The following is a 22,944-nucleotide window of genomic DNA, read 5'->3' as shown; positions in this document are numbered from 1 at the left end:
GTAGCAGATCATTTATCCCGAATTCCAGTCGCACCATCTAGTGAACCACCCATCAATGAATCTTTCCCAGATGAGCAACTCATGTCTGTGTCTACTGAACCTTGGTTTGCTGATATTGTAAATTATTTAGCCATAGGTAAGATACCTTCTCATTGGACTAAGCAGGATAAATATAAATTCTTTGCCAAGTGAAGTATTTCATTTGGGATGATCCTTATCTTTTTAAACAATGTCCTGATCAAATTATTAGAAGGTGTATCCCAGATAATGAAGTCATGAATATTTTATCTTTTTGTCATGATCAAGCATGTGGGGGTCACTTCGCGTCTAAGAAAACTGCTGCTAAGGTTCTCCAATGTGGTTTTTATTGGCCCAATTTGTTTAAGGATGCTCATGAATATTGTAAAAGTTGTGCTCAATGTCAGAAAATGGGTCGAATCACCAAGCGACACATGATGCCACTCAACCCAATCTTGGTAGTTGAAGTTTTTGATGTTTGGGGATCGATTTCATGGGACCATTTCCAAATTCTTTTGGAAATGAATATATTCTAGTAGCAGTTGATTATGTTTCAAAATGGGTAGAAGCAATTGCATGTAGAACACCCGATAGCAAAATGGTCATTAAGTTTCTTAAAGAAAATATTCTCTCCCGTTTCGGTATTCCTAGGGCAATCATTAGTGATCGGGAACCCATTTTTGTAACCGACCTTTTGCAACATTGATGAAAAAGTATAATGTCACCCACAAATTGGCCACACCATATCATCCTCAAACTAGTGGGCAAGTTGAAGTGTCAAACCGATAAATCAAACAGATCCTGGAAAAAACTGTTAGTGCCAATAGAAAGGATTGGTCTTTGAAATTAATTGATGCACTTTGGGCATACCGAACCGCTTTCAAGACCAATCTAGGAATGTCTCCTTATAGGATTGTGTTTGGTAAACCATGTCACTTGCCTATTGAGATAGAACACAAAGCCATGTGGGCCATCAAACAACTAAATACAAATTTGAACGATGCTGGAAACCATAGGAAGCTTCAGTTGAATGAATTAGAAGAACTTAGAAATGAAGCCTATGAAAATGCAAGGATATACAAGGAACGAACCAAAGCATTTCATGATCAATCAATTATGAGAAAAACTTTCAATATCGGACAAAAGGTGCTCTTATATAACTCTAGATTACATCTGTTTTCAGGAAAGCTTAGGTCTAGATGGACAGGACCATTTTTAGTAAAGGAAGTCTTTCACACGGAGCTGTTGAGATAGAAAACCCAAGTAATGGTGTTATCTTTAAAGTTAATGGTCAACGATTAAAACCATTCTTGGAATTACCTGTCGAGACTGTTGAAGATGCCATGGTTCTTTATGAACCAACTTATTCTGATTAAATTGCTTCGAGGTTTGGTCTGACTGAAGACATAAAACTTAGCGCTTCTGGGAGGCAACCCAACTTATTTAATTTCTAATGCTTTCTTTGTTTTCAGTTTGCTTAGGATAAATAAATTAGATAAACTCCATTGGGGACAATGTCGGTCAAGTTGGGGGGAGAGCTTGAACAAAATCAGGTGTTATCATTTCCTTTTCCTTCCACTATGAGTTATTTCTTGCATTTAATATATTAAAAAAAAAATTGAAATAAATTAATCTAAAAAAAAATAAGAGTAAGTTAGAAAGTATTTGCTAATAAATGTAGTGAGTCACGGAGAAGATTAGCTGGTTAGACTCTTGGTGGCCTAGGTCATTTAAAGACTATTAGCACTTCCAATTGCACATGCACACTAACAAGGTAAAGTAGGTGTTAATTGTAAGGCCAATTAAGGATTTGAGTATTATTTAAATTAGATAATTTTCTCTACACCTCAATTGAAGAAATTTGAATTTAAGGAAAGAGCTACCTGCCTGAAATAAAATGCAAAACACAGAGTAAATGTGGGTTGCCCTAAGCCTAGTAACCGGGTCTCTTCACCTAAGTCAAGTGTTGAGATTCACGTCAAACGGTGGTGGGAAGGCCAGGATGCTCAGCAAAAAAAAAAAAAAAAAAAAACAGTGTGAAAGCTACCTTAGTTCTTTGTTTAATCTGGGGTGTATAAAAATTAATCGAACTAAGTTATGAAAAATGATACAATTGGCCTGTACAAGTTAATACTGAAATACTAAGTTAGTTATCACTCACACAAGTGCTATAAAACTTTAAGTGTACTCTAAGAAAGCTCCTAAGTAGACTGACTACCGATTCTAATTCGAAGCTCATTACTTAGTAATACTAGAAAACTTCTTGAATTTCGATCTTAAATTAATTTGCAAAGGAAGGATCTTTTTGGAATATGATCTTATTTTGGTACATTGCTAAGGGACTAGCAATGATTAAGTTGGGGGGTGTGATTTATGTCACAAATTGACATAAAAAGTATCAATTAATATCTAAATTATCTAACTTTATTAGGAAATTGATACTTGTTATTATATTTTGCAGAAGAAGAGGTCATCAATAAAAAGAATAAGGAAAGAGGATTCCAACGACGTAAATTTTACGCAAAACGGAGTTAAATTGACCCAGGAATTGAAGAATGAAGAAAGAAGACTCAATTGGTCAAATCCGAGTCAAATCAGATCAAAATTGGTCAAAATTAACTGATTTGGTGATCTGGTTAGCCGCCTGATCCATAGCAACAAGTGCCTGGACCATGGACCCATCGGCGCACCATAAATCAGCCAATCAGCGAGTCTCGGTTCACCGCAACGCATCGCGAGCCCGATCCACGTGCGCGGTCCAGGGCTCATGAGGAGAGAGAAGAAGGTCCGAAGGGTAACCTGGTAACTTCACATCACTCGATGGTTCGATCTTCTCTGATCAAGATCCAACGCTCCATATTTTTGCGCCATCGGACGGCCACCATCGCAGCCGGTCAAGATCCAACCGTAATCAAGGCAATTGCAAGAATCAATAAACACTAGGACAACACGGGATCCTTCTGCAGCGCGATCCAACGGTAGCGCTTCACCCAGATCGTGATCCGATGGTCCAGAATCGCTCCCGACTTGATTTATTAGATGAATTGGATCCTTTAGATGAAGATCGGATGGCTGAAACAATTTCTAGGGTTTCTTGATGGATTTAAGTGCTTTTTGAGCAAGATTTGAGCCCCTAAACCCCCCTAACAGCCCTCTAAAACCTCTTAGTCTCACATCTAAAGTTTTGAAAACCTTATAACCCTCAAATGCCTATAAAAAGCCCCCAAAGGCCCTTATTTTAATGATTCTTTCCTTCCGATCAAGCTTGTAACCCTAGATAGTGGGATTTTTAGCTTTCTTCTCAAGCCTCGAGCTTTGAGATTTTTGTAATAAATTTTTTTTATATAAAATCTTATTTTTATGCAATTTTATCTCTTTACCTTATGCAATTTATTTTTCTTGTAATTAGGATAGTTTAATTTATGCAATTTAATTTTATGCAATTAGGTTAGTTTAAATTATGCAGTTTAAATTTATGCAATTAGGATAGTTTAATTTATGAAATTAGGGTAGTTTATTTTTCTGTATTTAAATTTTGCAAGTAGATTTAGATCATGTCTAACTAAGCATCCCTTCTAGGGTTTGCGATGAAGCTAGATCATGAGTAGGGGTTTTACATAGGGTTCTTTCTTTTTCTTAGGGTTTCTTTTTCTTCCTCTTTTGCCAAGAATTTTTGATGAACTATAGTTGGGTCAGAGTCCCTTCATAGTTCATGCTTGATTCAGTGCATAGGAGGAGAAAACCCTAAGGGATCCTAGTTACTACTCCCCTGTAAAGAATCTTGATGGGTTATCGTTGGGCCTTAGTCCCTTCATAATCTATGCTTGGGAAAGACAAGAGGAGTAGTCGTTAGGATCAATAAGAAAAATTCTAGGTAGAATTCTCTAATCTAGATCTAGTGGATTCAAAAATTCTAGATCCTTAGTCTTATTGTCTTTAGCAAATAATTTTCGATTTTTGATTTTCGTTAAAGCTCGCTTGAGCATAGATTTAAAAATTTTTTTTAAACCAAGTCTCTGTGGGATCGACCCATACTCGCTGGTTGTGCTACTCTGCACACTGTGCGCTTGCTGTTTTATTTACAAATTTTAAGATTTGCACATCATATAACATAGGATGTCATAATTTTTTTCAAAAAATAGAGATATTTTCATCATTCAAAATTTTCAAATGAAAAAGTAAAACTGCAGATATTATATATACATTGGAAAGTAGTTAGACAAAAATACTTCTTCTATATATAATATTCTGGATCATATTATGACATTCTGCATGAAGAAAGTCATAATTTAACGTAAGATGTCATAATATGCACAGGATGTCATAATTTTCTGGGCCATATCATGACATCCTGCTTATAGAAAACATAATATGCCACATGATGTTACAATTTTTTTAAAAAGACAGAAATATTTTTTTCATACAAAATTTTTAAATAAAAAAATAAAACTGCATGTATTAAATACGTATTAAAAAGTGGTAGCTACGTAAACTAATCACATGAAGCGATGCGCTCCACATCAGATTTTCTACACCGCCCATGGTGCACAAAGAATTTCTCGTGGCATATGATGTTAAGAGGCAACGTTAGAGAAATGATGAGAAGTATATTCAAATGCACCATTCCATATATATTTAAGATACTTTGATTCACAAACAACATGACTGCTAAGATCCATCACACCCTCTCAACATCTCACCATCTCTCTCTATACTTCATCATGGACTGCAAACTTCATTCCCCCTCATGTTGTTCAGTCTTCTGCTTATGATTGGGTAATAAAAAGAGCCTTAAAACCTACTTCTTGTTCCATAGATGAAGGTGATCAATGGCCTCTCTGAATACTTTGTAGAAGTGACATAAAAGATGAAATCGTTCCTACAACCCCAAATAGAGCCCAAATGACTGTAACCACACCATTAAGAAGGAGAGCAGGCTTGGAGACTTTAGGCCAGCATATCTTGAGATAGAAGGCACTGGGAAAGACCACTGACACAATTGTGCTTACAAGGGAGCCAGCTAGGCTAAAGACGTGCTCAAAGTAAGGGACCGAGAGGGCTAGTGCCAGGATCACCAATAGCAGTATGGACTCTATGCTGCCTCTAATAAGCATTCGAACCCTGGAGCTCACAGAAAAAGGTAGATGGTGCTCAAGTTGGAAGGCAAAGGGAGCGAATCCTAAGGCATATTTTGTCATTGGTGTGAGCACGGTCGCCCATAGAGCGATCTTGGTGATGACGAGGTGATAAGGCATGCTAAGGGTGATCTGTGACCTAACCGTCGGTCCGAGTAGCTTCGCCCCTGTTGCGGCCAATCCCCCCATCGTTCGATCGCCGGTGTCGTGCACCTGCAAGAAAAATCCTCACAGACCGGAGATGCCTCCGGTGGGAACCCTCCGACGGTCAAATCAGAGAGGAGACTAGGCAACAGTGGAAAATCAGGGGCTCAGCGAGAGATAGAGAAAGAGAGCTCAAGAGCTAAGAGGTGCTTCTCGAGACTCGGCCCTTGGGACTTAGGACTTGGAACTTACCAATACTGTTGCCTTATCCCATTTTATAGTAGAATGCGGTATGGTCCCATCATTAATGGTGCAGACAACTAAGGAGTTGTCAAATTACCGGGGGCTGTCAAATCACCGTGGGCTGTCAAATCATCGGGGGCTGTCAAGTCACTGGGATTAATCTATGTCTTTGGCAGGACAATACCCCAGGACGGCCATGCCGCATGTCCTTGATAGGACAACTGCCCATAGCGGTTGTACGATATTTGGGTGGGCTGGTCGACTATATGTTGGTATTCGACTGCCTGGACGTCCGGTGGTGACTCGAGAATACCGTCGGCTGATCTGGTGCCTTATGGAAGTCAAACGTCGCCTGCCACCCCCGACAGTGAGTCGGTGATTTGGGTTCGGCCGCTAGGCTGGCCAGGAATAGTATGGGTCTGTTCGGCCGGCATACCTTCGGTCGGATACTGTCGGCAGTCATTGTCGGTGCCGTCCGTTGGGGTCGTCTGTCGGAGTCATCCGTCGGTCGTCTGTCGGGGTCGTCCGTCGGTCGTCAGTCGGATCGGTCCGAGGGTAAGTCGGCGTATGGAGATCAATCGGTATATCCCAACAGTTGCCCCCCCACTCCAGAGTCCGATGTCGTGTTGGCTTGCGTGAACACGTGGGCGACGGCTTCAGGCGAAAGAAGTGGTTTTTCGTCATGTCTTGCCCCGACTCTGGCGATCGCATCAACGAACGATCCGATGTCGGTCATCCCGACTGTAGGTCGAGCGTGCACATTGGGTCGGAGGTTGGCCAACCTCCGAACGTAGCATGACACGATCATCCCATAGAGTCTGATAGTCGAGTAGCATCCGACGTATCCGATAGTCGAGTAACATCCGACGTATTCAGATAGGATAACGATGGCAAGTCGAATATCCGTTGTCCGACCCTTGGTCAGGCATGTGCATCAGGATGCATGATAAACGGTGGCAAGCCGAATATCCTTCGATCGATCGTGACCAAGTCGGTATGTCGCAAATCGAACTGGGGTCATCTTGGCGTTTTGCCGCTCTTAGTCGAAGCTAAGTCGGCAAGTTAGCCAGCCACGTTGGTCGAGGCCTTTTGCCCTCAGAGGCGGAGGCCGTCGATTCAATGATCGACGATCGAGCTGTGGATTCGACGATTGGTGATCGAGCCGTGTTGATTCGACGATCGACGATCAAGCCGTGTATTCGGCGATCAGCGATCAAGCCACGTTGGTCGGCGATCGAGCCGTTGGTTTGACGATCGACGATCTGGCCACATTGGTCGAGGCCCTTTTCCTTCAGAGGTCGAGGCCGTCGGTTCGATGATCGGGCTGTAGATTTGGTGATCGAAGATCGAGTCGTAGATTTAGCGATCGACGATCGAGTCGTAGATTCAGTGATCGACGATCGAGCCGCTTTGGTCGAGGCCCTTTGCCTTCAGAGGCCAAGACCATCGGTTCGATGATTGAGCCGTAGATTTGGTGATCGACGATCGAGCCGTAGATTCGATGATCGACGATCGAGCCGTAGATTCGATGATCGACGATCGAGCTGCTTTGGTCAAGGCCTTTTGCCTTCAGAGGCCGAGGCTGTTATAGATTCGACGATCGGATTACGTTGGTCGAGGCCCTTTGCCTTCAGAGGCTGAGGCCGTCGTAGATACTCCGCTCCTTCGATCTCTATCAGGATCTGCGTATGAGGAGCGGAGAGGGGGGTGTAGGAGTCATACCTGCGATGCGTCGGTCTCAAACTCCATTGTCGGGGTGAGATCCATCTATCGGTGGGGCCCGTTGGGTTCAGCAAGAGCCCGATTTTTTTTCTGCTTCTCCTTCTGACCCATGCCCTTGGTCAGACGTCGGTCGGAAGCTCCTTCATCCACGCGCATGTATTTATACGTGCACTCCAGCAACTCGACATACATCTGGGGAAGGGTCTTGTCCAAGAAATAGGTGAATCGAGACCCCCTTAGTCCCCTCTTCCTGACCGAGATAGCCATGTCTTCGTTGAGATCCCGGACCTTAAGTGTGGCCGCGTTGAATCGGGCCACAAAATGTCAGAGCGTCTCGCTTTCTTCCTGTTTGAGGGAGAAAAGACTGTCCGAGATTTACGGTGGCTTCTGGCTGGTGCTGAAGTGGGCCACGAAAGAATGCTCAAGCTATCCGAAGGAGTGGATACTCCGCGAGCGGAGGTCGGAGTACCAGATTCTGGTAGTTTTACGAAGCATAGCGGGGAGGTCGATACAGAGGAGGGTATCGGTTGCCCCCTGGATTGTCATGAGAGCCTTGTAGCTCTCTAGATGGTCAACTGGGCCGGTGGAGCCATCGTAAGGCTCCACGTGAGGCATCTTGAACCAATTAGGGATCGATTCATCGAGGATAAATCAGGAGAGAGGTTGGGTGGTCCGGAAGTCGATGTTGTTCGAAGACTTCTGACCATCCGCCTGGAGCTGGACAAGCCGACGATCGATCTCTTCGATCTTACGTTCGTAGTCATCCAACCGTCGGTGTTGAGAAACCACAGGAGTCGAACCTCCCGAAGAATGTGAGAATGAAGCGGACGGTGTCCGCGGCTGCTTCCCCTTCCTCGCTCACTCCAACTGGGAAGGAGAGGGACGTCGAGATCGGTGAGTGTCACGCTGTGGCCGCCTCGCTCCTTCTCAGTGGGAGTGCTGAGACGGCAGCTCTTGAGAAGAAGACGAAAGTTGACGCAGGCATCGGTGGCTGCTTCTGGACGGCATAGGGTGCACCGTCGGTTGTTCCGCCGACAGTTGCGGTAACTGAGTCGGTTGCTGTTGGAGATTTTTGACCGCATCTGTCAGAACGATCATTTGTCACACGATTGCCGTGATTTGTGCCTCCGTAGTTACCACCGGATGCAGAGAGCTGGGCTCCGCCATGGAAGGTGAAGGAGGGGCCTCTTCCCGGTGGGAAGAGCGCCTCACCGGCCCGATAGCTCTCGATCACTGAGTTTTGGTTTTCATCATTTCGAGAGCTTTTTCAAGCTCCGTGGAGCTCGTTGGCTTACCTCTGTCGAGTACCCCTTCCTGGCGTGCCAAATCTGTTGCGGCCAATCCCTCCGTCACCTGATCATCGGTGTCGTGCACCTGCAAGAAAAGTCCTCGCAGACTGGAGATGCCTCCGACGGAGACCCTCCGACAGTCAAGTCAGAGAGGAGACTAGGCAATAGTGAAAAATCAGGGGCTCAGTGGGAGAGAGGGAAAGAGAGCTCAAGAGCTAAGAGGTGCTTCTCGAGACTCGACCCTTGGGACTTGGGACTTGGAACTTACCAATATTGTTGTCTTATCCTGTTTTATAGTAGATGCGGTATGGTCCCATCATTAATGGTGCAGACAACTGAGGAGTTGTTAAATCATCGGAGGCTGTCAAATCATCGCGGGCTATCAAATTGTCGGGGGCTGTCAAGTCACTGGGATTAATCTATGTCCTTGGCAGGAAAATGCCCCAGGGCAGCCATGCCGCATGTCCTTGACAGGACAACTGCCCATAGCGGTTGTACGGTGTTTGGGCGGACTGGCCGACTATATATCGGTATTCGACTGTCGGGACGTCGAGTGGTGACTCGAGAACACCGTCGGCTGATCTGGTGCCTTGTGGAAGTCGGACGTCGGCTGCCACCTCCGACAGTGAGTCGGTGATTTGGGTTCGGCTGCTAGGCTGGCCAGGAACAGTATGGGTCTGTTCAACCGGCATACTTTCGGTCGAATACTGTCGGCAGCCATTATCGGCAGTCATTATCGGCGCCGTCCGTCTGGATCGTCCGTCGGAGTCGTCCGTCAGTCGTCTGTCGGGGTCATCCATCGGGGTCGTCTGTCGGAATCATCCATCGGTCGTCAGTTGGACCGGTCCGGGGGTAAGTCGGTGTATGGGGGTCAGTCGGTATATTCCAACAGCCCCCATGAAGGCAAGAGCTGTGTAGAGGCCAGTGACCACTGTAAAACTTGTGATGGTGACCTATAATTGAAGAATGTGGAATAAGGAGCATTAGGAATACATGCTGTAAGGACCCAATTTTTTTCCACACGAATCTTTAGAGTAGGAAAAAAAAAAGAGATAGAAACAGAGAAAAGGACTCCCTAAAGAAGTTCACTTTTTTGAGAAAAACTTCATTGCAACGGGGATAACACGTCAAATCTATCACAACCCAACAAAAATGCTTGCATTTCACCGATTGCCGTATATTTCACCAATTTTCATAATGATACCTCATACTGTCCCACTATTTTCGATTTTTGATTGACTTGTTATAAGTTTAACATGGTATCACCGTTGCAACGAATATTTACTCCACTTTTCTTCTCTTTCATTTTTGTTCCTAGATTTCCACCATCAATCGCTTAGGGAACCACCATCGATTTTTGGGTTATTTCAGGCTTTTCTTCTTTGATTACAGTGTATTTTGATTACCAAATTCATGTCATGAGGCCTTGCAGGACTTAGATAAGAGGTCTTAGCCCTATTTTTTTCTTATTTTTCAAGTTTTCCTGTTGATTGGAGCTGGCAAGTCACTGAATTCATCTCAAACTGTGAGTCCCTATTTTCTTTTTATTTTCCTCAATTGCTACCGGCAATAGCTGTCGTTAGGACCATCATCATGGGTGTGGCTTCGCTGCTGCCAAGAGCCGCCATGGGTGGCCAGCCTTGGTCTTTCGCAGCCGTACATGGGAGAGGGAGAAACGGCTCCTATTTTGAAGAGAAGAAGAGAAGAAGAGAGGGTTCTTCTCTCTCTCTTCCCTCCTTTCTCTCTCTTCTCTCTCTTGCTCTTTCTCTCTTTTCTTTCTTTCTTTTCTCTCTGATCTCTCTACGTGGCCTATGGGATCTAATCAAGGGTCCAAGATTCTTAATTTGTGGACCTGAAATTAACTCTAGTGAAGGATTTTGGATCGAAATTATAGACGATACCATCTTATCGACCCAAATCCCAATTTTTATTGGCTATCCATAGATCTACTGTCAGTAATCTCTGATTTTTTATTATTGTCCCGATTGATCCATCTATTGATCTGAAAAATTTGATTACACCGTTCTAATTGGTTAAAACTGCTAGATATCGGTACCCAGTCAGCCTCATCCTTATTATACTTATTTCCTTTCATGATCAATATTTATTTTATGTAGAGATATGACTGGACAAGAAATGCTGAGCAAGAGATTTTATACTCTAGTTCGTCAGTCAAGATAAAGTTCTAATTTTTTATTTAATTATTTAATTTTGAAATAAAAATGATAGAAAATTGGATTTAATGATTAATTTGGATATTAGAGCTTTAAAATTAAGACACTAGTAATAATTTATTAATTTTTTATGCCAATGGTTGATCAAAGATGAATTCAAATTATATAGATTGATCGGACATACATGCTAAGTGCAGACTAATAAACAATTATGATCGAATTGTCGTCAATAGAGGTAAGAATATCTGTACATGATCACCATTGCATATACTATTTTTATTATTGGATTTGTATCATTGGATTCGTGTTGATAGATTTATCATATTTGAGATACTAGTACTTTTGATATGATTTTTCAATATGAGTATATTATGTGTTGACACATATGTATATCAGTGATTGATGATACGATTATATAGATACGACATACTTATCTTGCTCATATTATAAATTGAAATTGATTTAATGAAATCAACATATAAAATAAATGGATGGAAAAGATATAATGTGGACTAGCCTCATCATACAGGTAGTCGGTCAGGAGCTTATGTCTGGGATAATTTCTAAAAGCTTATATATGGGATAGCTCATTGGGAGCTTATGCCTGGAATAGACTGCCTAAGATAGTCCGTTAGGAGCTTATACTTAGGATAGCCTACCAAAGCTTATACAATTGGGACAGTCTCCATAAGCTTATGGATGAAAATTTGATCAAACAGATATTGAGGTACGATCTTAGTTAGTCCAAAGCTGAAAAAAATTTAAAAAAATTGGATATATGATAAGAGAATAGATGACAAGATATGAAACTAATGTTGAATAAAATATTTTATATGTTGACATATAATGACATATCTTTTTTGACAAGACAGATATTTGACATATGTTTATATGGATGTTTGAATTATTCTAAATATTTGATATGAGATTTTATATTTTATTACTTATCATTATTTTTAAATTATATTATTATATTGATGTGGATGTGCGGAGATGCTTACTGGGTTGTAAAACTCAGCCATCCTCCATTTTTCTCTTTTTCTTTTCAGAATTGCATGATACTCATTATTGGCTATGATTTGGATTCGTGGGTGAATGGATGAATAGATAGAATATCACTGATACCTGATCAGATGATTAAAAAAATTGAATTTGTAATTATGCAAAATTTTATTATTATGAAATTAGATTATTATTATTTATGGATATCGAAGTATTATAATAAATTTTATAGGCCTTGCATATTCTTTAAGATCTTGCTCTAAAGACTATGCGGCTATTATACATCTGATCCGAGTGCTGGATTCGGGGCATGACACATACAATTGGAGAATATAAAATACTCGACAACACAAAGAATATGTATGATTGTCTATTGAAACCCGATACTAGTGTGGATCCTTGTATAATACATGCATTCTTGTGCTTCATAATTTAATTCAAAATCAGCTTTGAGGTTGGATTTAGTATTATCCAACTTTTTTTTGAAATAAATTGTAAAAAAGCTTAGATTTTTTTAAACCTAACATATATTATACAAGTGAGTTTGGATAATTGATCCTCTAAATGAAACTGCATCCTTCTTGGTTCCAAACCCCATCAAATAAGACATGAAATCTAGTTTCCTTGGATTTGAAGTATAAGGTGAGTTTTGGAAGAGATTTATTGTTATCATCCATGCCTGCCTCCGTTAGTTGACCCAACCAAGTGGTTATGGACTGAGATTTATTCTTCAGCTTATCATACATGCATGCATGTATATATGTATACATATAACTAACTTCATAGATCAAATGAATTTTTATTAATTATTTGAAAGCAATTTTGGAGTCTTATTTTTGTACTCTTTTTTTATGTGAAGAAAGAGACCAAACCTCACTAGATACTGTATATATAACTAACTTGATTTCCACCAAAAAAAAATAACTTGATAGATCAAATGAATTTTTTTAATTATTTGAGAGCAACTTTGGATGCTTCATTTTGTACTCTTTTTTTATGTGAAGAAAGAGACTAGACCTCACTAGATCCACTACAGGCTGATTGCACGTATATTTAGCAACTTGAGGAGGGGAAAGCCAACAGGGGGCTGAGATTCGGGGTCCATTTGAAAACACCCTCATTTTTTGGATGAAGGCGGTTGAGCTAGAAAAATCTGTCATGCGCCCACCTATGTGGACTTTGGACTTCAGGGATTGTCAAGGATCCATGCTTGTCCATAATTTTATATACCACAAGCATATAACTCAAAATTATGGTCAATTTAATGTCAGATATATACCTTGGTGAACTTGGAGGGATCCTTCATGGTGGTATGGATGTTGGAAAAGACAATATAGCCACAATAACCATATACATACAGAGAAAAAACTTTTATAATCGGACCGATCATGAAAAAAATTATAGTCAGACCGTTATCATCTGCCACATGCACATATTGGGACATCCATCAAAAAAGAAACGCTTACGTAATATTTATCTAAACTGTTCAAATACCCATAAGGTTTATCCATTCTTCTTGTTTTAGTATTTTAATATGCCCACGTAAGCGGGCGCGGCCATCCATATTTGATGGATATTTTTTAAGCATGTCCGACCATAATTCCTTCCACGATTGATCTGACTATAAAAATTTGCAAAGCTATAGTTTAGGTATCCTTTGGTTACACTTGACCCCTCCGAAGGCTGTTGTCCACACCACGGTTGTGAAGATGAGAAGCGTAGGATCCCTGCAAAGGAGAGGAAGGATATGGAGGAAAGATCCCTTAGCCAAAGACTAGGAAGTGCCACCAACACTGCTATAATTGTTAGCAGCTGAGCTGTGGATAAGTGAAGCCATGAGAGATGAACGCCATGAAGTGCCAACGGCAAGTTGTCGCTGAGAGAAATTGTGTATGACACAAGGACCAGGAATATTTCCAGGTATATATATGAAGGTGGAGATTATGATCCCTTGGTCCCAAATGCTTGCTCTCCAACGTCTAGATAACTTGTGGTGCTAGTATCCTCCTCAAGGCATTTGCCTATAATATGTGAGGTGTATGCGCACAAGATTCCAAATCCCACTAGTAGAAATGCTGAGGTCCATCCTCCATCCTCCAAAGCATAGGGAGTTGAAAGTTGCCAAAGGCCTGAAGATCAGAGAGATCAGTAGGTAAAGAATCATGTAGAGACCATAGAAAAGCGATTGGGAGGGTTGGTAACATGCTATAATGTTAAGAGCTCAAACCACTAATATATGTACCTATTAGCATTCCAACCATGTTGATCACTGCATGAGCAATAGAACTATCAGCATTGCTATCGTTTTCACTCGTAAAACTCAAAACTCGACTTTCCTCCCTACACTCGCACACATTGTTCGCCTCCACACAAGTGGCACAATTCGACAAAGTTATTGCAAGGCATGAACACCATCTGTTTGCCCTTCTCGCCTCTACGTTAGACATCTTGTGATTCCTTGGAGACCTGGCGGGGAAATGAGGAATTGATGGGGTATTTATAGAGTGTAGAGGCGGGGACAAAATTAAGGTGCTGAGGATCCCATTGGAGGCACTTGGGAGATGCATAAAAACTCTGTAGTAGTCATGTATTGTTGGCAAGTTGGCAGGGAAATTGGATGAGTGCGTTTTGGGGTTGTGGAGCCAACGAGGAATTGATGGAAAGCCAGGCAAAGTTCTATTTGATTTTGGCTTAAGGTTGTATTGGAGGTTGGCATGTATCAATATTCTTATTGTGGTATAGGAAGGAGGACATCATTAGTCCCACATTAATTATGATCAATGGAGACTAGTTTATATGGGATGGGACCTTCTCTCTCCTGTGAGGTGCTTTTTAAAAGGCAAAAAAATCATAAGGCCCCATGCCATAGCGGCCAAAGGCTGAAGTGGGCAATTCTCTACGTATGCGGGAGTGAAGACCGGCCCATCGGAGCCACAAATCCTTGACTGCTCTTAATGTACTTTGAGATGATTTAGTACTTGCAAGTCATATAGAGTTGAGAGAGAGTTTAACAAACCACCATGGATCTTTTACGTCCAACCAAAATTAAGATAAAAGAATATTGTAAATGAAGTGCTGACACATGGGCTGCTTTCTTCACTATATGGTATCGCAAAATAGTTGTTAGATCATAAAACTTTCATTTTTGTTATGCTCAAAATGATGCAAGTTTGGCATGCAAAAAGCTCTTGTTGGATTCTTGTTAGATTGGATGGAATCTTTACTGAGAACTTGCAGTTTCATATTTGGTTGGGTGACACAAGAACATAAGAAAGATTGCTCGCCTAACTTGCCTAGGTGGTCAATGGGAAGAAGCCCATTTTGCATGAAGTCATTCGGATGCTCTCCATCAAACCAAATTGATCCCAATAACATTCACCAACTATAATCTTGTATATGAATGAAGCAAGAATAGATAATTTATCATCCTATAGTACCTAGTTGATGCAGACTTTTGGCCGATCAATATCTTGATTCGATGGACCGGGTTCGAAAGGGTGTGAAAATAAGCTGATTGCACCTGGTCTTGTCGATTTTGACACTGCCACACTAGAACGGGCGTAACTTTCTCATTCGGTGTCAGAATCACTATTATGACCCCAATTCGAAAAGCTTTTTTCAAGCCCTGCGAGCCTGGCCACTTCACCGCTACTCTTAATTTTGAAGCCTGGTTTAATTGTTTGATAGGTTCATGGGAGCTCAGAAGAATCCTATTTGAACTTGGAGTTTTAATCCTTATGTTAATCTTTTTCTTGTTTTGTTTGAGATTTTTTTTGCTATTAGATTAGGACTTTTACCCTATAAATAAGACTCCTTTGGCTAATGTTATAATCAATTGAAAATATTTTGATGTTATTGAATCAAAAGAGAAGAGAGTTTCTTCTTTCTTTGTCATTTTTCTTTGTTTCGTGTGTCTTCTATCTCTCTCCATCGAAATATGGCCTTAGGCTTCGTCAGTTGGTATTAGAACCCAATCAATCCTGAGTAAAATTTTTTTCTACTATCGAGATGGTGGATGGTGGTCACAAGAAGCACCAACCTGCAAATCAGACGGCGGCAGCACATGATAAAATCACGCAATGAGAACGAGATCTAATGATTGAGTGCAAAGATTAGAGGAGATAGGTGACAAAACTAACTATGCATCTTACACAGTTGAAAACTAAAGAGGCAAGATTTGAGGCTAATCCAAAAGATCTCAGATCTGATAAAGAGGCTTCAAATTTCGAGAACCTCTTTCATAGGGGTATTCCCACCTGTCGACGTGAAAGTCGAGATGATTCGTTCGAACGATCAATCCACTGGTTTGATTCCATAAGAGTAGATCTGTCTGAATATTCAGATAGTATATAAATAAAGATGTTCCTCAATTGGTTAGATCAGATCGAGTGCATCTTCGAGTATAAAGAGGTCCCAAATGATAAGAAGGTGAAGCTTGTTGCGTTGAAACTAATGGGTCGAACTTCTACTTGGTGGCAACAACTAAAGAAGACCAGGAAGTGCAAAAGCAAGCCAAAGATCCAGGACTGAGAGAAGATGAAGAAGGTGTTGCGGGATAATTTTTGTCTTTCAACTACATGCAATCTCTGTATCAGTGCCTATAAAATATTTAATAAGAACCTAGATGCATGGATGAATACACCGAAGAATTCTACCAACTTGTCACTAGAAACGACCTATTAGAGAGCAACGAGTAGATGGTGGTGAGGATCTGGATGATCTAAGGCAGTAGATTTAAGAAACCTTGAGGCTCCACTCCTTATAGATTGTCAAGAAAGATTGCCACTGAGCCTTAGTTGCTGAGGAGCAGCTACGATAAAGACCCTATGCCCAAACCTGATCGATTAAAACTTCCAGTTCGAACAGAATTCTTTCAAACTCTCATTGACCTATCAAATGATTAAATTAGACTCCAAAATTGAGAATGAAGGTGAAGTAGCCAGGCTTATAGGACTCAAAAAAAGCTTTTCAAATTGAGGTTATAATAGTGATTCTAACATCGGATGAGAAAGTTACATCCATTCTAGTGCAGCAGTATCAAAATTGACAGGATCAGATGCAATCAACTCATTTTCCGACCTTTTCAAATCTGATCCATCGAATCAAGATATTAATTGGCCAAGATGTCTGTGTCATCATCCCCAAACTGGAAAGAACTCATCTTTGAGTTAGAAATCTCTTCATCCTCTGACGAATCACCTATGCAGAGAATCAAGTGCTTCACATTGAATACATTAGAAATACAAAGATGACTAGATAGTTTCAACTGATAGACATTGTCGTTGATCTTTTTGATGATCTCAAGAGGATCAATTTTGTGCTGGCTAAGCTTATTGTATTCACCAACAAGATATCAATCGTTGGTCAGAATAGTCCATATGCAATCACTGACTTTAAAAGTTAACTTCTTCTAATGCTTGTCAGCAGCCTCTTTATATTTGGCATTACTGACTTCAATCTGCTCTTTGACTGACCAATGGATAATCTGGATTTCTTCAACCCAACTTTTAGCTTTCACATTGGATGACCCCTTGGAAGTGATTAGAGTCAAGTCCAGAACACTACTTGAGTTTGACCCATAAACTATCTGGAATGAACTATAGCTTGTAGACCGATTCATCGAATGGTTGAAGGCAAACTCCACCAGCGCCAAGGCCAAGTCCCATTGCTTTGGTCGTTCACCAACAAGAGTCCTCAATAGGTTTCTTAGGCTCTTGTTAACAAACTAGATCTGATCATCAGTCTCAGGGTGATAGGCTGAGCTAAACTGCAAAGATATGCCCAATCTTTTCTATAGACTCCTCTAGAAATGGCTCATAAATTTTATCTCTCAATCTAAAGTAATGGTCCTGGGCACTCCATGTAGATGCACAATCTTCCTGAAAAATAGTTGGGCAACATTGGATGCATCCAGAGTTTTGCACCAGACTATAAAGTGCGCTATCTTTGAGAACTAATCTACCATCACGAGCACTGAATTGCATCACCTTTGGATAACAGGCAACCCCAACAAAAAGTCCATACTGATCTCCTCCCGCAGATGATTAGGGACTGGCAAAGGGGTATACAATCCAGTATTAGTCACCATCCCCTTCCACATTTGGCACATTCGGCAATGTTGCACGTGTCAGATCACATCACACTATCTTTGGCTAGTAGTACTTACTATGAATCAGTATGAGAGTCTTGTCTTTATCGAAGTGACCTTCTCTATGGAGCTCCTATACAATCTTCTCCCGCAAAGAACAAGCAGAAAAATAGAGCTACACTCGTTAGAATAAAAAACCATCTTGCACCTAGTAATCAATCCAATTATTAGCCTGGACCTCTAGAAAAATATTAGCAAAGTTAGGATCATTAGTGTAAAGGTCCTTCAATGCATCAAAATTGACCACCTCCATCGAAGAACACTCAGGAGCTTGGCTGTCCTGCTCAGAATGTCTGCTACTTGATTCTGAGCACCAGACTTGATTTCAAAATAAAGTAAAACTCCTATAAGTAATTCACCCACTTGACATGCCTGCAGCTCAACTTCTCCTGACCATAGATGTATTTTAGGACCTCATGATCAGTATAGAGAATAAACTCCCTCTGGATTAGGTAGTGCTGCCATTGTCGAAGCACATTAATCACAGCACAAAACTCAAAATCATAGGTAGAGTAGTCTAGCTTGGATCCAGATAACTTTTCACTATGGAAAGAAATGGACCGCCTTTCTTGGCTGAGAACTCCACCAAGACCAGTAGAAGAGGCATCACACTCCATCTTGAAGACCTTGGAGAAATCTAAAAGAGCAAAGACATCAGTAGAAGTAATCTTTCCTTTGATTTTTTTGAAGACAATCTGTGCCTTAAGAGTCCACTGAAAATACCTCCTTTTCATACAATCGATTATCGAAGACATAAGAGAGCTAAAACTCTAGATGAACCCGTGATCAAAAGAAGCCAAGCCATGGAAGCTCCGCACTTTGGTGATGTTACAAGGTATTAGCCAATTCTGGATGGCCTACACCTTAGATGGATTCGCCTGCAGCCCCTCAAAGAAACGATGTAGCCTAGGAAGGTAAGACTACCACTGTAAAATTACACTTCTTAGGGTTAGCATATAGTTTCTCCCTCCTTAGTGTGTCAAGAACTTTCTTAAGATGTTGCAGGTGAGCTTCCAAAGTAGGGCTATAAATAGAAATCTCATCAAAATAAATCACAATAAATTTACCAATGTATGGCTGCAGCACATGGTTGATCGGCCTTATAAAAATGCTCGATGTGTTGGAAAGCCCGAATGGCATTATCATCCACTCATACAAGTCCTCCCTCATCTTGAAAGTTGTCTTCCACTCATCCTCAGATTAAATACACAACTGATGGTAGCCACTCTTTAGGTTGATCTTTGAAAAGATCTTGGCTCCAACAAGCTGATCAAGCATGTCGTCCAGCCTTGGAACAAAAAGTGATATTTGATAGTGATCTAGTTGATCACTCTGCTTTCTATGCACATGCACCATAAACCATCTTTCTTTGGAACCAGCAAAATAGGCATGGTGCATGGACTCATGCCCGGTCTGATGTAACCCTTGTCCAACAACTTCTGGATCTATTGCTGCAACTCCTGATGTTGAGCCAGACTCATACGGTATGCTGACTTGTTTGGAAGATTTATCCTCAGTGTAAGATTGATGTGATGCTGAATATCCCTAGCGGGTGGTAATCCTATAGGAAATCTTCAGAAAAATATCAATAAATTTTTGAAGGATAGGATGTACCATGGATGGAAGTTCTTGCACAGCCATCTTGCCCTTCTCCACCACTACCAAGATATGGCCGGCCTCCTCTTCTTCCTTCAGGTAACAGTGCTTCGTCAAAAAGTTGATGCTGGTCTCTGACTTTGACTTAGGTAGGTCCTCCTCCTTTGTTGGTACCAAGATAATCTTCTGATTATCCTTCTAGAATGAATAGATGTTCTGACGCCCATCATGGATGACATTATGATCATATTGCCATGGCCTCCCCAAAAGCAAATGACAAGCATCCATGACAATAATGTTATATCAAACCTTGTCAAAGTACTTATATCCAATAGAAAATGATACTAGACAGCAACTATCGACACCACCTCCCCTCCTTTTCAGAATCATGATAGCTTGTATGATTGAGGATGCATTTCAATGGTCAGATTTAGCTTCCTGAGACATGATATTCTCATAGCTCTCTCTATCGATGATGACTTTGCAGACTTTTTTTTCAATGGTACAGTAGATATGAAAGATGTTTTCTTCCTCCTTTTTTAGAACAAGCAGGTTCTTACGAACAACCAGAACCTCTCCTCTATCCCCAAATAATAGAGAATTATCTTCCTCCTTGCCTCCATCATAAGTAGGCTCTTGATCCTCATGAGATGGTTCTTCTTCTTCAATTAGCAACTATTTTTCAGACCGTCCTGCAGGCTTCTTGCACTACAATTGTAACACCTCAACATAGAAGATCTCACTGGGATTCATAGATCTCGTATCAACAGCAACACGAACAGGAGGGATAGAAGCTGGGTTGCGCCGTATGTCCCTCTGATTATCTGACGCCTGGTTGTTTGTAGAGAAAGATTAGGTATGGGCATGGATCTTCATTGCAGCTACTCCTCAGCAACCAAGGCTCGATGGTAAGCTTTCTTAACCGTGAATTGGAAGTTTTAATCCTTATATTAATCTTTTTCCTATTTTGTTTCAAATTCTTTTTGCTATTAGGTTAGGATTTTTATTCTATAAACAAGGCCCCTTAGGCTAACATTGTAATCAATTGAGAATATTTTCATGTTATGCATTGAATCAAAAGAAAAGAGGGTTTTTTCTTCTTTTGCCATTTTTCTTTATTTCGCATATCTTCTCTCTCTCCATCGAAAAGTGGCCTTAGGCTGCATCACTAGTGGAACCAAATGTTTTCTCTAGCCTATCCATTATATTCTCTCAGTATTTGTCCACTATTCAAGGAGATCAAACAGAGGAACGAATTGCAATATGTGAGATTAAAAAAACAAACAAAATCTTTATCTTGTATCCCTTTCCCTTGCTTTTCATGACATGCTCTACTTCATATAAATTGTACATTTAGGAAAATAGATCAAAAGAGTTTCCTTTCCCCCAAAACATCTTGTTTTGCTAGTATTTCATTTGGTGTAGTTCATTTCTACATTTATGTTAACATCAGAACAATAAAAATAAAAGTAGATTTGAGCAAAATATATATATATATATATTTTCTTGATCACCATGATTAAGGTTTATGAGGACCATCTTCCATTTCGAATACATGCCATTAAACATGAAGAAAATGGCGAAAGTAAATTCCATTATGGCCGGCTACCACCTAGGAATGAGATTCTTAAGAACCATATAAAGGTAACATCAGACTTCCCATCACATGAAACACATCTTGCCTTCTTTTTTTTTTTTTTTTGGTAAAAACACATCTTGCCTTGGAAGCAAGAATAAAGGGAGAACGTGGGCAGAGGAAATGCTCTTTTAATTCTTTAACGATAGGGTTAGATTCAATTGCCATGAGGTATAAAAGATGATCAAATCCTGTGCTCGTGGAGCTATGAACAGTTAAATTCTAGAAAAGAATCCTAATCTGTAAGCTGATATATTTGGGCCATGGTGCACTGCTCGGTTGGAATCTAATGCTTTGGCATATTGTAGTCAGATGTGGTTAGGTTAAAAACAAACCATGAATTCACTGATTGGATGATTGATGTTCCCTTATCCATCTGAATTTTAGATGCAAAATATTGATTGTGAGGAACCATGAAAGCGTGTGTACAGTCTTACATCAGCTATGTATTAAATAGACCTTGGATACTTAAATAGAGCCAAAGAATCTAAATAATATTTTCTAGTTGATTTTTTTTTATGAGGTCATAAGTTGTTATAAATAATATTAAAGCAAATCTGACCCATGATCAACATGGACTAGAAACCCTACAGCACGGGCCTATTTAGGTTGACTTTAGGCTGATGGTGACATTTGTGATTCGACATGCGATACTTTGTGAGGACTCACATGGGCATCTTAGTCCCACTTTGGCTATACATTGGAAAGATTTTAGGTATCTATATAAAACTAAAATATCCAAATAATATCTTCCAGCTAATATTTTGGATCAGATCCTATGTTGTACATTGATTATGTGCCTATGCTATTCTGTCTACAGATAGCAACCATAGCCAGTGCTAATTTGGGGATATGAATTGACTGTTGCTTCTCTACTTACCTTGATCATGAGCATACATATTTTTAAGAAGTGCAGATGTCTCATTTATAGTTGTGTGAGACTTGGCTGGAACACAATTGGTTTCTGGTGGAGGATCTGGACTCATTCTCCTTGTCTGCGGCTGGCTCTTAAACTTATAGGTGAGAACCCACTTGTTGTCTTGTTTCCTTAGGAATGAGCTTTTGGCAGAACCAAAAAAAAGAGATCTGCCGGAACGTGCATTCCCAGTGATATGCTGTCTCTGCAAAAAGAAAAGGTCTCATGTTTCATGGCGAAGTGAGATCAAGGTTAGCAGGCTAATTCGCATTCTAGAACATATCCGATGCTTAGACGTCATCAAATTTGTGAACTATATAAGTCGAGCATATTAAAATACTATAGGGATGAATACCTCCATCCCCATAAAAGAAGGGAAAAAATCCAGATGTTGGAAAATTTTTCTGTTTGTTTTATAAATTAACTAGTCTAAGATCCATATGTTCCACATGCAACCTCTAGTTATGGATTGATAAAACCATTCTTTAGTTATTAATGTACTAGTTTCATACATTATTGATTTTCTTGGCTCATTTAGAGTCAAGGATGTACTATAAAAATAGCATATTAAGCTGTTCTTTTTAAAATCTTTTTTTTTCTCACAAAAATGATTATTTTTCGGTATTGAATAAAATAACTTTTGGTACTAATGTTTTGAGCTATGCATTGAAACTTCTGTTTTTGGCAGCATCAGATATTAAAGTTTGGAGGCATATCTACAAATATCTTAACTTTATAGCTTTGGAACTAATGCTCTTGCCTTACACTCCTTGGGACCTTACATGGAATCAATCTTCCTTTCTCTATTGCCAGGGTCACTGAATCCACTGTTTGGATGACATCTGCTCTTTTCCTTCCTCGAGCTAAAAAAGCCATGAGGTTGCGAAGCCAATTTTAAGTCAAAAACAATTCTCATTTATA

General features: G+C 40.4%; 1 pseudogene; it reads right to left on the bottom strand.

Annotated features, from left to right (window-relative positions):
* Positions 1-4,844: 4,844 nt before the first annotated feature.
* LOC105051609 (amino acid transporter AVT1H-like) lies at positions 4,845-22,384 on the bottom strand (annotated as a pseudogene).
* Between the last annotated feature and the right edge of the window lie 560 nt (positions 22,385-22,944).

The sequence above is a fragment of the Elaeis guineensis genome, chromosome 9 (genome assembly GCF_000442705.2).
Source record: "Elaeis guineensis isolate ETL-2024a chromosome 9, EG11, whole genome shotgun sequence".
Lineage (NCBI taxonomy): Eukaryota > Viridiplantae > Streptophyta > Magnoliopsida > Arecales > Arecaceae > Elaeis > Elaeis guineensis.
The sequence above is the reverse complement of the archived record's forward strand: the minus strand, read 5'-3'. Positions and strand labels throughout refer to the sequence as shown.